This window comes from Bidens hawaiensis, unplaced genomic scaffold (genome assembly GCF_021521415.1).
Source record: "Bidens hawaiensis isolate Kalapana, Puna unplaced genomic scaffold, B.hawaiensis_p1.1 tig00014201_1, whole genome shotgun sequence".
Lineage (NCBI taxonomy): Eukaryota > Viridiplantae > Streptophyta > Magnoliopsida > Asterales > Asteraceae > Bidens > Bidens hawaiensis.
The window spans coordinates 48,031-66,466 of record NW_027492222.1 but is presented as its reverse complement, the minus strand read 5'-3'; the positions used below and the strand labels follow the sequence as shown (position 1 = coordinate 66,466).

At 40.6% G+C, this 18,436-nt stretch overlaps 2 pseudogenes across 1 annotated transcript; one reads left to right on the top strand and one right to left on the bottom strand.

Annotated features, from left to right (window-relative positions):
• Window positions 1-1,337: 1,337 nt before the first annotated feature.
• LOC143546057 (kinesin-like protein KIN-4A) lies at window positions 1,338-13,367 on the top strand (annotated as a pseudogene).
• A 125-nt stretch (window positions 13,368-13,492) lies between these two features.
• LOC143546072 (putative inactive receptor kinase At5g67200) lies at window positions 13,493-16,871 on the bottom strand (annotated as a pseudogene). Its single transcript, XR_013137548.1, has 2 exons — window positions 15,337-16,871; window positions 13,493-14,493 (listed from the first exon to the last, which is right to left on the bottom strand). The product of XR_013137548.1 is annotated as a putative inactive receptor kinase At5g67200 (transcript).
• Window positions 16,872-18,436: the final 1,565 nt, after the last annotated feature.

The following is an 18,436-nucleotide window of genomic DNA, read 5'->3' as shown; positions in this document are numbered from 1 at the left end:
GAAAAGAAAATGCTTAAATGTTTTCCGGCCAAAAAGGGTTGGTCCGACAATCTGTGTAAATAATGCATTGAAGAAGACCATATAAGTGAACTTGTTAGTTTTGAAGGTAAATATTTAGTTTAGAAAATAAAATTGGGTCCGCCCACTACCTCCCTAGTATTCCACTAAACATAACCCAAAAGTCCTTTTAACAATTTTTTAAAATTACTAATCTTGATGCGCCTATTTTACTTTTATTTTTTTATATATTTTTATAAATACCTTTTATTGAAACTTGTGAATTGAATTATGCATAGATGTTTATTCATATGTTAAGATATTTAATTTAGTTAATTAACTTTTAGATGCCGTCCAAAAAATAAATAAATACATAACTTTTAGATATATAAAAGTTTAATGTAAATCTTCAATTCTTTTATGTTAGGTTAATTGTATGGAGAGAGGTTGGAATTAAGTTTTATGTGCAAAGGGATGAAATTAGGGTTTGTACTGTTGAAATAGTAAAAGTAATAGATGTTGATATAGTGGCTCGACTTCAAGCAATCCGAAGAGGAAAAAACTATTAGGTATTTTTTTTAACTTTATTTGTCAGCGTGTTTTTTTATTTCATTTATATTGTTTGAATGTACGGTAAAAAAAATTTAGGCTGCTCATAAATATTTTTTCTAGATCCGCCACTGTATGTCTCAATGTGCTATAAATGATAAGTGAACATATTACAACTGTAATTGCTTATGGTTGGATCATATGGCTGATAAAAGATGACATAATGATAAAATAGGTTTGTGTTTAATTTAGGTGGTGGTTTAATGGTTGATCCTTATATGAAAATCAAAACTGTAATTGAGGACTTGTCTAACAATAGGCCTAGACAGAATGAAGATTACCCATGTGAGAACTGAGAAGGTTTGATCGTCGCCGAGAGGGAAGATATGAGTCGATTGTCGTTGGTGAAGAAGTGAAGATGCTTGATTTTCACCGAGAGAGAATGGAGATTAGTCGATTAGCTATGTAAAACATAAAAAACTATCACACTATCAAGATGAACCCTCTTTTAATTAACCCATCTTAGCTGCTTCACGTATCACTTTACTCAAACCAACCCTTGCTTTTAGACGATATAACCAAATCAACCCAACTTAAAAAAGATTGCCACGTGGCAAGCTAACTTTTGTAAATACAGTGACTGGACATTACAAGAGGTTAGATACCAAATGACGATTTATCCGGACGAAATAAACAAACAAACACCCGCCAAAATCAGGAATGAAAAATCGCCTTTCTTATGATTCAACCTCTCCATACAAAATAAACAAATAATCAATTTCTTCATCGTGATGGAGAACTCGCCGGAGAATTGCAACGTGAAGGTCGCCTTGCACATCCGTCCTCTCCTCCGCCACGAGAAGCAAAACGGCGGCGTTGAATGCTTAGACGTCGCTCCAGGAACGCCTCAGGTTTATATAGATATATATTACGTATCCAATGCGTAACAGAAATTTATAATAATAATCGCTCATATCCAGCTTTCAATTAGGTTATCATAACGCGAATATATATTACATGTAATCGTCCAAGGGATAACGGTTATTGATTATTCTATTTGACGAAAATTTCATCTAATCAGATCATTCATGACGTGAATCGAATGAAATATAAAATTGACCTTGTAAACCTAAATGCGCCTAGATCCATTAGTGTATGTTAGTTGATAGGATGTTAGATTCATGATGACATTGTTTTATACGCGATTATGCTAAATTGACCTTACGAGAGATGTTATTAGGTTAATGAAGGTTTAAACAGTTTATTTGTTAAGTGCAGGTGCTAATAGGCTGATAATGATACGTATATATGGACTGATAATAATAATAATAATTGCTGATCCCGAGCTTTCAATTAGGCTTTCTTAACATGAATATACATATGTGTTCTACATGTAATCGTCTAAAGGATAACGGTTTATAATTATTCTCTTTGACAAAAATTTTGTTTAATTAGATTGATTTGTATACGATTCATGACGTGAATTGAATGAAGTTGATCTTGTCTAAATGTGCATATAGTGCTGATGTTGCTTTGTTGATATCATGATGACATTGTTTTATACGCGATTACGCTAAATTTACTTTACGAGGCATGTTATTAGGTTAATGAAGGTTTAAGCACTTTTTTTTATTAAGTGCAGGTGCTAATGGGCTCACATTCTTTTATATTTGATCATGTCTACGGAGGAGGAGGTACTCCATCAAACAGTATGTTTCAAGAGTGTGCCGTTCCTCTCTTAGATGCTTTGTTTCAAGGATACAACGGAACGATTATTGCGTACGGGCAGGTAATTTTATTAGGATGAGGTTTATAGTAAGATGCTTATTTTTTGTGTTGTTGTGTTATAAGTTGACTTACGATTGTTTGCAGACAGGCTCAGGCAAGACGTTCACGATGGGCACTGATCCGAAAGAAAGTTCACACAGAGGACTTATTTTTCAAGTTATGGACATGATTTTTAACAAGATTGAGGCATTGAAAGATCAGTTTGAGTTTCAGTTGCATGCTTCCTTCATTGAGGTTACTTTCTATGTTCTTTTGAATGACCAGTGATGCATATATTTTGTTTTATGTATTTAAGTGGTTTTAATTAGAGGGTTTGAATTTTAAGATTTTAAAAGAGGAAGTGAGGGACTTGCTGGATTCAGGCATTATTGAAAGACTAGAAACCAGTGATGGTAACCCTGAAAATGCAACTCCTGGAAAGCAGCCATTACAGATTCGCAAAGCACCAGACGGAGCTGTAAACTTTGGATCAAATGAAGTTGGTGTTAGCACACAGAAAGATATGGCAGCTTGTCTAGAACGAGGATGTGCGAATCGCTCGGTAGCATCAACAGATATGAACAATCAATCAAGGTGATCATTTTCTTAATAAATATCACCCCTTCATTTAAAATAGTAGACATTCAAGTGATCACCAATAGGTTGCCCATAAATCAAATTATACTTATGACCATGTTCTTAGAACCTTAGCCTCACTAGCCTGATATGTTGACTCGCAAATAATTCCAAATTGAATAATATCAATGGTTATAAATCCTCTGAATCTTACTATCCTACAGAATTCCACAATTTTGTAGACCGACTCGATGCTGCTATGCCCACTCCACATGCAAATAACTATATATTATTTTTAGCATCACACATTTAGTAGCATATGACAGTGAGCTTCTTATTCTTGTCTAGTGCTTTAAAGTGTTCAAATAAAATTGAGACTGTAATGTAGTATATGCTGTACTGTTTGAACAATAATAAAGTTGACCAACTCTGAGGCCCTATACTAAAAAAAAATATGATACATTCTTTAAACACCAATATTGTTGATTGGTTGTTTTCCCTCTTCGAACTCCTAGGTATCAGATACTTGAGTCATTATTTAAGGCTGGTTGTGAAAGCATTTGAAGTTATTTTAGTATTATCAGCTTCTTGTTTGTATTTGTTTATGGTTTATATGTAGTTATAGCAAAACCTATAGTCGCTACTTTCATGTTGTTAATTGTATTTTAGTTAGGGTTTTAGCCCATATTGTTGGTTAAAGCCCATGGGCCTTTTATGGGCTGTTAGCTAGGGTTTAGTTGTGTATATATAGATGTAGTTGCTTATGTATTCAACACACCTTCAAGTAATAAACATTACTTTACTACAACCATTTCTTTACATGGTATCAGAGCTACGGCTCTCGATCCAAACCCTAGCCGCCACTTAATCTGAACCGAACCAGCCGGCCCTAGATCTGAAACCGAAACCGAACCTTCTGTCCAGATCTCGAAATCTTTTTTCGAGACATATTCTGCCGTCACCACCAACCTCCGATCAGCAAACCCTAAAATTCCGACGCCGATCCGCCGCCGCACGCGCCCCCACGCGCCGCCTCTGCTCCGCCACTGCCCTCCACGCGCCGCCGCGTGACGGCGCGTGCACCGCCCTCCGGCCGCCGTCCTTTTTTCAGGTTACTTATTTTTTTGCTTCCGCACCACCCTGTGTTGTTAGTTTTTCAATTCGGGACCTTTTAGTTTTCTGTCTCAGTTCGCGCGTGTATTCGTTCGAATAAGAAACTTTCAGATCCAATGGCTGATAAAAAGGCTTCAGAAACTCAGATTGCTCCAGGTAGTATTAATTATTCAGCTGTTCTTCGCATTCCGGTCAAACTTGACTCAAAAAATTGGGGTTCGTGGAGTCTCTTTGTCCAAAAGGGTCTTGAAAGTATGGACAAAGACGATCATCTCACTAAACCACCCCCGGACCCGATTACCAAAGAATGGAAAATTGATGATAGCGGAATCTTAATGGCCCTATGGAATGCTATGGATACACAAATCCTTACTATTGCTCAAAACTTTTCCACCGTAAAGGAAATGTGGGATCACCTCTCTTCATCCTTTTCGGCTAAGGAGTCTATCTCTCATGCTTATTCTGTGGTTCAAGCCTATGGTCGGGCCGAGCAAGGTGATTCTACATTTACCGACTATTTCACACGATTCTGCAAACTCCGAGATGAGCTTCGCACTATGTTTCCACCCACTACTGATTTGAAGATTCAGGAGGAGCGAAACGCCAAGATGGATGTCATGACCTTCATTGCCGGAATCTCGCCCAAGTATTCAAGCGCCCGACCCCTACTGTTGAGCAACTCCGCTGCCACATCTTCAGTTGCATCAACCTTTCACCTGTTGCGGGAAATGTATGGTCCTGGTGCGACTCTATCTCCTACTGATACATCGGCTATGTATACATCTACTGGTCGGGGTACTGGTCGAGGTTCTCATATGACCCACAAAAAGGGTATTGGACGGGGCGGTGGTCTTATTTGTCACTATTGCAAGGAACCAGGTCATACGAAATGGGACTGCCCGAACCGCCCTCCTGGAAGTCAGCCACCTCCTCGTCCCAAAGCTCGTTTGGCTGCCGCTGGTGAGACTTCAGGTCCAACCGCCACTCCCTCCTACACAGTTAGCGAAGAAGACTATTGTCGTCTCCAGCAGCTTCTAGCCTCTCAGACTCCTGCTCCTGTTCCTGCCCCATGTGCCAATACGGCCGATTCAGGTACGCTTCCTAGCCCTTCTTCATCTTGGATTATTGATTCGGGTGCCACTCATCACATGACTGGGAACTCGGGTATTCTGTCCAACCTTAATAAAATCTCCCACCAACCTGTTCGACTGGCTGATGGGTCTTCGTGTCCTGTACTGGGGGTTGGATCCATTAACACCTCATCCAACTTAAACCTCTCGTCTATTCTATATGTTCCTAAATTTCCCGATAACCTTTGTTCGGTAAGCCAACTTACTAAACAACACAATTGCTCTGCTAAATTTTATCCTACTCACTGTATCTTTCAGGAACTAGGGACGAACCGTCTGATTGGCACAGGTTTTGAATCTGGAGGCCTCTACCGCTTAATCTTCCCGTCAGGTCCTACATGTTCTACAGCAACTGCCTCAGTCAAGGAGGACCACTGTCGGTTAGGTCATCCCTCTACAGCGGTTATGAGGCAAATGCGTCAAGATTTACCACTTTCGTCTTTTAATTTTCATTGTGAGTCGTGTCAACTTGGTAAACATACTAGACGTCCCTATCCCCCTAGAGTGTCTAATCGAGTCAGTTTTTGTTTTGAACTTTTGCATTCTGATGTATGGGGCCATGCCCTACCAAATCTACTTTGGGTTTTGAATATTTTGTTAGCTTTATTGATGACTATTCTCGCACTACTTGGATTTATTTGATGAAATCTCGTAGTGAAATTTTTTCCATATTTCAAGAATTTAATGCTTATGTTCAAAACCAATTTAACACCACCATTAAAACTTTCCGATCCGATAATGCTAAGGAATATTTTTCCACCGACTTTTCTTCGTACTTGAAAAACAACGGTATTATTCATGAATCATCATGTGCATATACATCTCAACAAAATGGTGTGTCCGAACGCAAAAATCGTCACCTATTGGATGTTGCTCGCACACTCATGATCCAATCACGTGTGCCTCATCGTTTTTGGGGAGATGCCGTTCTCACAGCTGCATATCTGATTAACCGTATGCCCACACCCGTTCTTCACGGTAAAACACCGTTTTCTGTACTATGTCCCACTGGTACTCCTTTTCCTCTCGCACTTAAAGTCTTTGGTTGCGTTGCCTATGTTCATGACCATCGTCCGAAAACAATCAAACTTGATCCCCGAGCCCTTCGTTGTATCTTTGTTGGTTACTCACGGGTTCAAAAAGGGTATCGGTGCTATAGCCCTTCTCTTCACCGATACTTTACTAGTGCCGATGTCACTTTTAATGAGCCCTGTCCTTACTTTCCTGAGTGTTCCACTCCTGTTTCTGACCCATTTCCTGACCTCGATATACCCACATCTCCCTTCATCCCCACCATTCCTGTGTCAGTTCCTTCTACCGATCCAATCTCCTCTGATTCTGACCCACCGACAGAATCTCCGCCACTGCTTTTCACATATGCTAGGCGAGGTAGGGGTCAAACATCAGCGACTCTTGAATCACACCCTGGCCACGACCCCGAAATACCCTCTGATACTCCGCCTACATCTGAGCAATCCACACCTCTCACTACTACATCCTTACCCGATCCACCAACCTCTGACACACCTGTTTATGATCCTCCTGGTGCCCCACTTCCCGATATACCTATTTCCTTTCGCAAGGAACCCCGGACATGTACTCGTTACCCAATTCAGGACTATGTTGCCTACACCCACCTATCTCCTGAATCTCATGCGTACACCACTACCCTTGATTCCTACCCGATTCCCAAAAATGTGACGAGCGCTCTCGCTCACCCAGGATGGAGACAGGCTATGGAAGATGAAATTGGGGCTCTAAAGTCCAATCATACACAGGATCTTGAAACACTTCCTAAAGGGAAGCGTATTGTTGGTTGTCGTTGGGTGTTTACGGTTAAACTACACCCGGATGGCTCCCTACACCGCTTAAAGGCTCGGTTGGTTGCAAAAGGGTATTCTCAGGCATATGGCATTGATTACGATGAAACTTTCTCTCCGGTTGCTAAAATGTCATCTGTCCGTATTTGCATCGCTCTTGCTGCCATTAATCATTGGCCGCTCCACCAGCTTGATGTCAAGAACGCCTTTCTTAATGGTGTTCTTGAGGAGGAGGTATATATGGAGCAGCCCCCAGGGTTCGTCGTTGAGGAGGAGGCCTCGAAAGTTTGTAGACTACGTCGTTCTCTATATGGTCTTAAATAGTCTCCCAGGGCATGGTTTGGTCGATTCTCTAGTGTCATGGGACAGTTTGGGATGACTCGGAGTGCCTACGATCACTCTGTCTTCTTTAGACACCAGAAAGGGAAGAGGATTATCGTAGTTGTTTATGTGGATGATATTATAATCACAGGAACCCTCAGGTGGGCAAAAGCGAAATTGCACTAATTTTGACGTTATTTTACCAATATCGTGAAAATAACGTTAAAAGTGGCGGAAGGTTAATCAGGCATCATGTGGTGGCGTTGATAGCCGAAAGACAAGGGTACATGCACCAATCGGTCGGTGTCCCGATGGTTGAGTGTTATGTGTCTTATGTCCAAGGCTTGATGCAAAACTACTATCGAGCCGAGGGTCTCACCGGAAGCAGCCTCTCTATCCCTATGGGGTAGAGGTAAGGCTGTCTACATCTTACCCTCCTCAGACCCTACTATAGCTTTGCTATTGGTGGGATATACTGAGTACGATGATGATATTATAATCACATGTGATGACGAGGTCGAGATTTCTGAACTCAAGCAGTTTCTTCAGTCTCAGTTTCAGGTCAGCGACTTAGGTCGATTGAGGTATTTCCTTGGCATAGAAGTATCCCGCTCTCCACAAGGAATACTTCTCTCCCAACGAAAGTATGTTCTTGATATGTTAACTGAATGTGGCTTACTGGGTTGTAAACCTGTTGATACCCCAATGCTTCCTACAAAGAAACTCCTCCCAAAAGAAGGAGATCCAATGAAAGATCCTGAGCGATACAGACGGCTGGTTGGTAAACTTAATTATTTAACCATCACACGACCGGATATCTCCTTTACTGTCAGTGTTCTGAGCCAATTTATGGTACACCATACACCGGTCACTGGGATGCTGCCCTTCGTGTCTGAAGATATCTTAAGACCTCACCTGACTTGGGTATATTATACTCAGATCAGGGTCATTGTCGTGTAGGTGCCTTCACGGAAGAAGGAGATGGTCGGATATCAGGGTTCTCAGATGCAGATTGGGCAGGTTGTCCAATTTCTCGACGATCTACCACCGGATATTGTGTGTTTGTTGGAGGAAACCTTGTATCATGGAAGAGTAAGAAGCAACACACGGTTTCCCGGTCGAGTGCCGAATCGGAGTATAGAGCCATGGCAGATGTAACATCAGAGATGACATGGGTTCGTCGTCTTCTCAGAGAGCTCGGGGTTGTTTCTAATGACTTGATGAGGTTATACTGTGATAATCAGTCAGCTATTCACATAGCCAAGAATCAAGTATTTCATGAGAGGACAAAACATATTGAGGTTGACTGCCACCTTATCAGAGATCGGGTAGTAGGCACACAAATTGATCCTCCTTCCATTCAACCAGTTCATGTGAAGACAAATTTCCAGCTAGCAGACATTCTAACTAAACCGCTCCGGAAAGCTCAGATAGATTTTATTTGTAACAAGTTGGGCATGATTAACATCTATGCTCCAACTTGAGGAGGAGTGTTAATGGTATTTTAGTTAGGGTTTTAGCCCATATTGTTGGTTAAAGCCCATGGGCCTTTTATGGGCTGTTAGCTAGGGTTTAGTTGTGTATATATAGATGTAGTTGCTTATGTATTCAACACACCTTCAAGTAATAAACATTACTTTACTACAACCATTTCTTTACACATGTGAATTTGATGTTAGTTTTCTTCATGTATGTAACAGCCGTTCCCATGCAATCTTCACCATACATTTAGAGCAAAAGGATAAAAGCAAAGGTGAAACCAATTCAATAGAACTTATGGGAGAGGAGTACCGCTGTGCAAAACTACATTTGGTAGACCTTGCTGGATCTGAGAGAGCTAAGAGAGCAGGTTCAGAAGGGGTTCGTTTGAAAGAAGGTTAGTGCAAGTGTTTGTCAACAATATACCATCAAGTTTTGGCTAATCATGTTGGGCCTTTCATTAATGACTATAGCAGTTCTCTCGTTTGGTTTTACTTATTATGGACAGGTATTCAAATCAATAAGGGGCTTCTTGCACTTGGTAATGTCATAAGTGCACTAGGAGATGACAAAAAAAGGAAAGATGGAACGCATATTCCATACCGGGACAGTAAACTTACTCGGCTATTGCAGGTTTGTGTGAAACTTGTTTAACTGTATTTGTTATCTTGTTGTTTTAGTTTATGATGTGAATTCTTCATGTATTAAACAGGCTTCACTTGGTGGGAATTGTAAAACTGTTATGATAGGTATCTTCCTAACTATAGTATGTTCTCACCCCCATCTCATGATTCAGTTCAATGTAACCGACTGCTTTTTGGAACCTTTTTACATGGAAAATAGAGTAAATAGTGATCATAAAACTGTTAAATATAATGAGACTGCGTTTGCTTATTATACTACTGAGTGCCATTTACTCTTAGCTTGTGTCAGCCCAGCTGATTATAATGCTGAGGAAACTCTTAATACTCTCAAGTATGCTAATCGTGCTCGCAACATTCAGAATAAAGCTTCCGTACGTTTATTTAACATCTTTTCTCCTTCACTTAAATTGCCTTTCAACCATAGGTTTGACATGCATAATTTTGTTTTTCCAAATTTGGCAGGTTCAAAAAGAAGTATTTCCTGCTGACACACACAAACTGAGGCAGCAGTTAAGATTGTTGCAGGCAGAACTTGCTCACAGAAAGGAATCTGAACTTGCTGAACTGCAGGTATTCTGTAATGTTTTCTTAATATATATTTTGTACGGTGTTTTTCACATCACTTTTTTTTTGTCTTTTCTTATGAGGATAATGTGTTGAAAGTTTGTTTTTGATGTGCTAATTAATTAGTGTGGTGTACAAGTGGTCTTCTTATTGAGAATTAGAAAGGATAATGATCAGGTGCATATGGTTTTCTGCTACTTTCTTGTAGGATCTTAAGAGAAAAACTGACTTGTTAGAGGCTACAAACTCAGAACTTCTTGAAAAGATTAAGGGATACCACAAACAATGTGCTGCTGTGGAGGCTGCCAATTCAGAACTTCTTCAAAAGATTCATGAATGTCGCAGCAAATCTGTCGTTCTGGGTTCTCGTGACACAGATTCTCGCGTACGTCTATATTAATGGGTTGATTTTTGTTTCATATATAAGATTCATGTCATCTGACTAACAGGGCTGATAGACCACTATTTGATTCTCAGGAAGATACAAGAGGCTCACAGTGCACAACCGCCCCTGAAGCAATCATTGAATCTGCTCCAAGTAAGTTTCCGGTGACAGTCTGTAAAGATAATAAGATTATTACCACAATGATTATACAAGGCAGAATCAAATATTTCCACATCTAAATGCTCCTTTTCTTGCACTAGTAATGACATATATTGCATATTTGCTGGAGAATTATGGGAGCAATGTTGCAGGTAACATTTTGAGAGAACCTGATAATATGATGATAAAAAAGGAGCATGTGATTCAACAAAGTACATTTCCCAACGAGTTGAATGATTTTAAACAACATCCAGAGCAGAAAGAGGTGCTTATGCGTTTTCTTCTTTTCTGATAAGTGATTATTCTACTGATCAAATATGAACGTATATAATTTATAGTGTTAAACTAATATCTTTTTCTACTGATTTATATTCTAAAGTTGACCCTTGTGTATCTCATGTGAAAGCCCGTGTATTAAATAAAATGTTTTTATTGGCTTATTTGCAGTCTGAGATGAAGCTCGTTGGATCTGCTGATGTGGAAGCACTCAAGCAACGATTTTGGGAGAAAATCAAAGCACTTGAGGACAAAAGAATATTGCAACTAGAAAGAAGTGGCTTGCTAGATGAAATTGCACGTCTTGAGTCTCTTGGTGAGCCAATAATAAAGGATAAAGCCATGAATGCAGAGAACTCTGAAGCAAATGAGGCTGGTGATTGTGATCCACATTGTAATGCTGCCATGGATCTCATTTTAACCAACTGCTAAATTGTTTGATTAAACTTATACACAGATTTTAGAACTGGAGAGAAAACACGAGCACGAGATTGAAGTTCTAAAGCAGAAAAGTCAGGATGCAATGAAACGACTACAAGACGAAATGCGTGTTATCAAGTCCCAAAAGGTTATTCCTGGACAAATCTCACATTTTTATAGTTTACAGTATTATTATAAATGCTCTTTTTTTCTCTATTGCAGGTACAGCTGCAGCAAAAAGTGAAACACGAAGAGGAGCAATTTCGGCAATGGAAATCCAACCATGAGAAGCAAATGATACAGGTAATGTCATATCAATAACCTATTTGTTAATAGTTATTGTTTCAAAATGTTTCAAACTAATTATTTTCTATATATGAAGCAGGTAAAAAAGGATAGCAGGAAGAGTGAAATTGAGTTGCAGAAATTGAATGCAGGTATCAACGCCAATCACAGGTAAGAATATTAGCCATACTTGTAACTTTCCATCTAAAAGATGCAACATCTGGTATTTGCCTGATGCCTGATTCTGGACCACTTGTAGGTTCTTCAAAGGAAAACAGAAGAAGCTGCAAGAGCTGTCAAAAAGCTAAAAGAGGTGCTTGAGGCACGCAAGGTTGCTGCACGACGTGAAACTGTTGGTAAATAATTATCTCAATAAAACTTTTGTTCACAACCTTTTCCTACTTAAAGTTAACTTTTCATTTTTTCTTCTTCCAGCTCAACCCAAAGCACAACCTCGATCCGGACAGGTAACTAACTAACCGTAAACCTTCTTTCTTCACCAATACATAGTCTCATATATTATATATGTTAACTAAATTCAATTTGTAGATTAAAATTTTGAAGAGATGGCTTAATAATGAACTAGACAAAGTGATGCAAGTGCATAAACTTCGTATCAACCATGAAAAACAAACTCAAAGGTACGTCATAATTTATACCCATCTAAGTCTCACATAATGATTATTATCTTATGTATCCAGTCTTGCAAAACTTAAAGAGGAATTAAGCTTTCTGAAACAACAGGATAAGCAAGGATCCAAGGATCAGGGGTATTTTACTTTTGTTTTGTTTACTTATTTTTAAGGATGTCATGCACTTTAATAAGGCGTTCATGATTTACTTTTTTTTGGTGTTAGAGAGGGTTCATTATCACCAAATAGAAGAGCAGCTAGGATTGTTTCACTTGAAAGCCGGGTAAAATCATCTTCAGCTGCACTTGCGGCGTTGTCTTCACAGATTTCAGATGCTGGGAAGGTAAATCAAGCCTCTGCTGCACGATGGAAGATGTTACACGCGTTGGCAGACGCAAAGGATTTGCTTCAACATTTGTTTAGTATTTGCTATTGATGCTAGGTAAAACATGTTTTCATAATTTTTTGTTCTTTTCTTCACAAGGACCACAACATTATGCATTTTTATTTTTGTATTTTCGGATCAGCAGATGCCGGTTGTTGGAAAGGCAATATGAAACAAAGGACACAAAACCACAATTTGATGATACACAAACAACTTCTATCCAAATTGCAAAAGCAAGTTCACTAACAAAGAAACTGAAAGAAGTTGAACAAAATGCAAGGGACAAGACTCCTTCAAAGAGATCAAAAGAAACCACCAAAGTAAGATAGTTAAATTCTGTTTTAGGTTTAGGGCTAAACAATATGAATTTCTCATCTTTTTTAATTATTGGATTGTTATAACAGGGAAAGGCTCCAACTGCCTTAGATATATTTGCAGATATGGGTATTGAATATCTTTGCCATTCCCAGAATCAAGACCACTTGACTCTAAACCTGGAATCTGCAATAGGCCACTCCAAGTAGTTTTTAAACAAACACAAAAGGTGCACTTATTTTTTAACTAAAACTTATTCAGATGGGACCCACAAAACAAAACCATTAATCTTTTGTTACTGATTGTTGGTTGGATGGTTCAGATGATACCAATGGAGCATGTGTCAATGAAAAAGTTGCCACTTAGTGAGCAGATAGGAAAAATATCTAGGTGGAAACGAAGTCATGACGAGTGGCTGATACAGTTCAAGTGGAAATGGCAGAAACCATGGAAGCTGGCCCACCTGATCAAAAGTAGTGATCAGATTAAAAACAGTGATGAGTCTCTCAAGGGTCAAGATTTGTCTCTCCGGCTTGGTCCAACCACATGATGATTGGTACATTCTTTAACCTTAGACCTTAGTTATCATGATTTCCATCAGGCAACAACTATCCTTAAAAACAAGAAATGATGCTTGGAACATTGAGTCAGTCTTGTATATGAAGAGGTGCAGAGCTAATTGAAATTAAGCATACATGTTATAAAAAAAGAGAAAGGAGTTACATCAGAAATAGGTTAAAAAGGATTAGCTTATTAACTGTTTTGTTAATTTTTTAGTACAATATTCTCTGTAAACATCAGTAAATGTTCTTTTTCATCAGAGTAAACTAAGCAAAGTTTTGTATTATTATGTTCTATCCTAAAGCAATGGAAAGTCAACAACCACAAGCCACATAAAAAGCATAGATAAAAGCAGTTATATATGTCCCATAACAATAGCTATCCATCTCTATATAATGAGTGAAATTGTAGGATCTTACAGTACTTGAATTTTTACACATGCAACCTCTTCTGAACCAATGCAAATCGGATTTCTCTTGCTATATAGTTGCATGCCCAAAATTATAACCGTGAGTGGCAATAGTGTAACCATATCATGCACCACAGTTGGTTATGAATATCAGTTACACATATCATCACTGTCGATACTAGCACTCTCCTTAATCTCTTGTAACATCTTCAACACTTGTCTCAAAATGGGCCTCTGTTCGGGTGATGTCATGCTACAAACACCCGCTACTTCAACAAGCATTCCGAGCCTATTATCATTAGGCATGTCATCATTCTCCCTCATTGCTCTCACCCATTCAGCCATATCCTCGGGGGCTAGATGTGGGTGTTGGGAAGGAGGCCGGCCAGATAGAAGCTCTAACAACAGGACTCCAAAGGCATAGACATCTGATTTGGTTGTGGCTCGGTGGAAGGATTTTCTTAATTCCGGGGCTTTGTAACCTGCGGATGTGGATTCGTCAATGGAGGTGGGGTCTGCGAGGACCAAGAGGCAGTAGTCTGTGAGACAGGCCTCGAAATCAGAACCGAGTAGGACGTTGGTGGATTTTAGATTGTTGTGAACTAGTCGTGAAGCTTGGTGGATGTAAGCAAGGCCAAGTGCTATGTCTTCAGCAATTTCAAACAGGATGTCCAGTGCAGTGGTTTTGCCCTTGTTGATCTTGATCCTGTTCATGTAAAAACACAAAAGATGTGACATTTGTAAACAAAAGCACAAAACATGTTAACAATGTGGCATTTGTAAACAAATGTAACACAACTGAACACTTAACAAAGAAACAAATGTGCCCAATAAAATCCTAGGATGGGACAAACATTTCTCCATCCTAGAAGATAGACAACAAAACTGAACACTAAAACTGGAATTTCAATCAAAATTTGTATGGGTTACGAGTGTTCATAAAACGCTGAAACCGACCAAACCATCTAAACCGAATGCCAAAACAAGTCAGTTGGTCCGGTTCACCGTTTGGTACTTGGAACCAGCCATTGAACATTTATTATTTATATTTCAAAAAAATTTAAGAACATTATTTTATTATGTTATACATATGCATTATATTCAAGAATCATCTTATCAATTTTTAAAGTAATACAAAATTATGATTTGAAAAAACATAAAAAACCCTTGTTCAAAATCACCTAACTGTAGAAACCGAACCATCAAACCGTCAAAACCTGCCGACCCAACCAACTCGCCAGGTTCGGTTGATCTTTTCCTGAAACCGTGTTAGCGGTTCACACTTAAATATTGTTAAAATCGGTTGAACTGGACCGTGATCATTCCTAGAGTGTGAACTGAAAGCTAGACACGAGAGAATTGTATGCCATCATCATGATGACTTCATGCTTACTAGTCAACAGTCAACAGTGAGTAGTCAAACAGTGGGGAAGCACGGTCCCCGTGCGTCTCTACTTTCCCAATAAAGTTAACAGGCTCGGAGTTAACCAACTCAAACCCAGTGAGTCCACTCACACAAAACAAATTAAAGAATTAAAAACTAACTCACCATGAATTAAGTTGAACAAACTGCCATTTGGTTGATAATCATAAATAACAAGCCTCTCTTGTTTCGCCTGAAAGTAAGCCCTAACCGGAACCAAATTCGGATGCCTTAAACCTCCAACAGCCTCCAAATGCTTCTCGAAAGCTTCTCCGGTAGTTATCGCCGTCTTCCCTGCGTCCAGTCTCTTCACCGTCACAATCAGCTGGTTATCCATCACCGCTTTATACGTCGTTCCAATCGTTCCTCTCCCTAGCAACTCCGCTGAAGCTGACATCAGCTGCTCCAGACCGTACATTGCTGTCTCGCCTTCACAGAATATCAAATTGCCAGTCTTCTCCCTATGCTGCTGAGGTAATTGCAGTTTCTGCTCTTTAATTTTAACCTCCTTGTTAACAATCGGAACTGCCATTGCTGTGTTAGTTAAAATTATATTATTTGAACTTGCATTAACCGCTTCGTTTCCGTTACCGTTACTGTTTCCGTTACCGTTTTCAATTTCTTCATCCGAACTAAACGCAACTGACTTCGTTCGGTTTCCGTACCTTCGCTTATTCAAAACCGCGAAAAGCGAGAGAACAAACGCCGTAGCGACTAGTAACGCCATAACAAACCCTAGGATGATCCCAAGCCTCTTATGCTTCTTCCTCGACGGCGGAGACACAGTCAAACCTTGCGCACCTGCGATTTGACCTACCGGCGCCGGATCCGTAACGTTAACCGGCGGCGAGTCAAAGAACGGCGCCTTGGAGTCGCATATCTTGTTCAGGATCTTACCGCATAAGCCAAGGTTTAGCAAATACGACGAAGCGTCGAATCTCGACAGCGCCGCCGTGGCTGGAATCTCTCCGGTGAGGTTGTACGACACGTTCAACACCTGGAGAGTCGTTTGGTTAAGCGGTGGAAGCGAGCCGTTGAACCGGTTCCATTCGAGGCGTAAGTTGTTAAGCCGGTCTAGAGAATTAAGTTGAGTAGGGAGTGGACCGGATAAATTATTACGAGCGAGATCAAGTGACTGTAACCGATGGAGTGAGATGAGAGACACCGGGAAGGTTCCTGAGAAGGTGTTGTGGTCAAGGAAGAGTGATTTGAGGTTGGTGAGAGTAGAGAGGTCAGGTATGGGTCCTGTGAGTGAGTTGTTACGGAGGCTGAGGACACGTAGCTGCTCCAGCCGAGAGTGTGTGTTTGTCGGCGAATACGCCACTCAAGGCGCAGCTCTGGAGGACGAACCGGACCACTCGGCCTTGGACACATTTCACACCTTGCCACTGACAGTAGTCGAACCGCTCGTTGAGGTTGTATAACAGTTTGTTGTTAATGTCTGCTTTGAGCTTGAATTTGAGAAGGGCGACGGCGTCGGAGGGGAGTTGGGTTTCAACTGGGTTTGAGACGGCGGCGGAGGTGGTGGCTACGGTGAGGAAGATGAATAGAGAAGAGGTGGTGGTGGTGGAGGCGGTGGCGGAAGGGTTTAGGTGGGGTGCACATTGTTGAGGAGTGGAGTGGAGTGGAGTTGAGAAGAGAAGTGAGTTGGCTCTTTTTGTTTGCTTTCTTTTCTCCATCATACAGGGGAAATGCAGGTTTAACAAAATGACAAACTTTTATTTGCTACGTAACAGAATTACAAATTTTGTCCTTTAAAATAAGACGAATTACGGTTCGTGTCCTTTTTTTAGTTTCTTTGCAGACGGTGTACTTTAAACTTTTATTTTCTACAAGTTTTGTCCTTTACGCTAACTGGGTTAGAAAAAGTCAGTTAAATCCCCTCACGTGAGGTGCATGTGAGGGCATATTGGTCTTTTTGCCTACCCTGCAACTTCTTCTTTTTCATTTTGCACATCTTAATTAGAAAAAGTCAGTTAAATCTCCGTCACTGCTTCTGTTTCTGTATCTATTAACACACACACTTTGGATTCATCAATTAACAATCTAGGGTTTCACCAATGGATCCCACCATCTCAATTTTATCACCATACCTCCCACTCTTCTTCTCCATCTTCTTAACCATCTACTCCTCCGCCCATTTCCTCATCTTCCGCCACTGGACCACCACCCTCCGCCCAATCGCCGCCAGCTGCCTCATCTCACTCGCCCACGGCACTCCCGCAGTCCTCTTAGCCATCAATTCCATCACAATCACACCATCCAACCACACACACACCTTCGCCTCACCCAACACCACTTCCCAAAACACCGTATTGGAATACGGCATTGCCTACTTCACCACAGACCTCTTCCACTACCTCGTTTTCAACCCGACCGACGTCCTCTTCATCGGCCACCATTTAGCCACTCTTTTCGTCTTCGTAACATGCCGGTACCTCGTAGCCCATGGCGCCTACGGGATTCTGGTCCTGCTTATTCAAAGTGTGTGTGTTAATAGATACAGAAACAGAAGCATTGACGGAGCTGGAGTGGTGGTGGCGGAGCTGTGGTGGTGGCGAATAAGCAGTGACGGAGATGGAGCGGTGGTGGCGGAGCTGTGGTGGTGGCCGGAGTGGTTGGTGGCGGCGGTGAAGATGGATCTGGGTTTGTGGGTTCTCCGGCGAGTTGGATCTGGAAGATGGATCTGGGTTTGTGTCTTCTCCGGCGAGTTTGACCGGAATCTGGGTTTATGGGTTCTCCGGCGAGTTGGATCTGGGTTTGTGGGTTCTAAGCAGTTTGGTGTTGCAGGGTGGTCGGGATAAGTGGTGGTCAGATCTAATGGTGGTCACAGAGATGGTGACACTTGTTGGTGGGGATAAGCGGTGGTGATGTTGGGTGTTGCAGCCTTGCAGGTGGTGGCGGTGGTGATGGTGGCCGGGAGAGTGGTGATGATGAATCTTAGATGAGATGGAGATGGGTTGGAGAGAGAGAGAGTTTATTTTATAAATATTAATTATTAAATATATTTTAACCACTTCGTTGAAAAGACCAAAATACCCTCACATGCGCCTCACGTGAGGGTATTTAACTGAGTTTTTCTAACCCAGTTAGCGTAAAGGACAAAACTTATAGGAAAAAAAGTTTAAAGTACACCGCCTGCAAGGAAACTAAAAAAAGGACACGAACCGTAATTTGGCTTTTTTTAAAGGACAAAATTTGTAATTCTGTCTAAAAAGAATAGTTA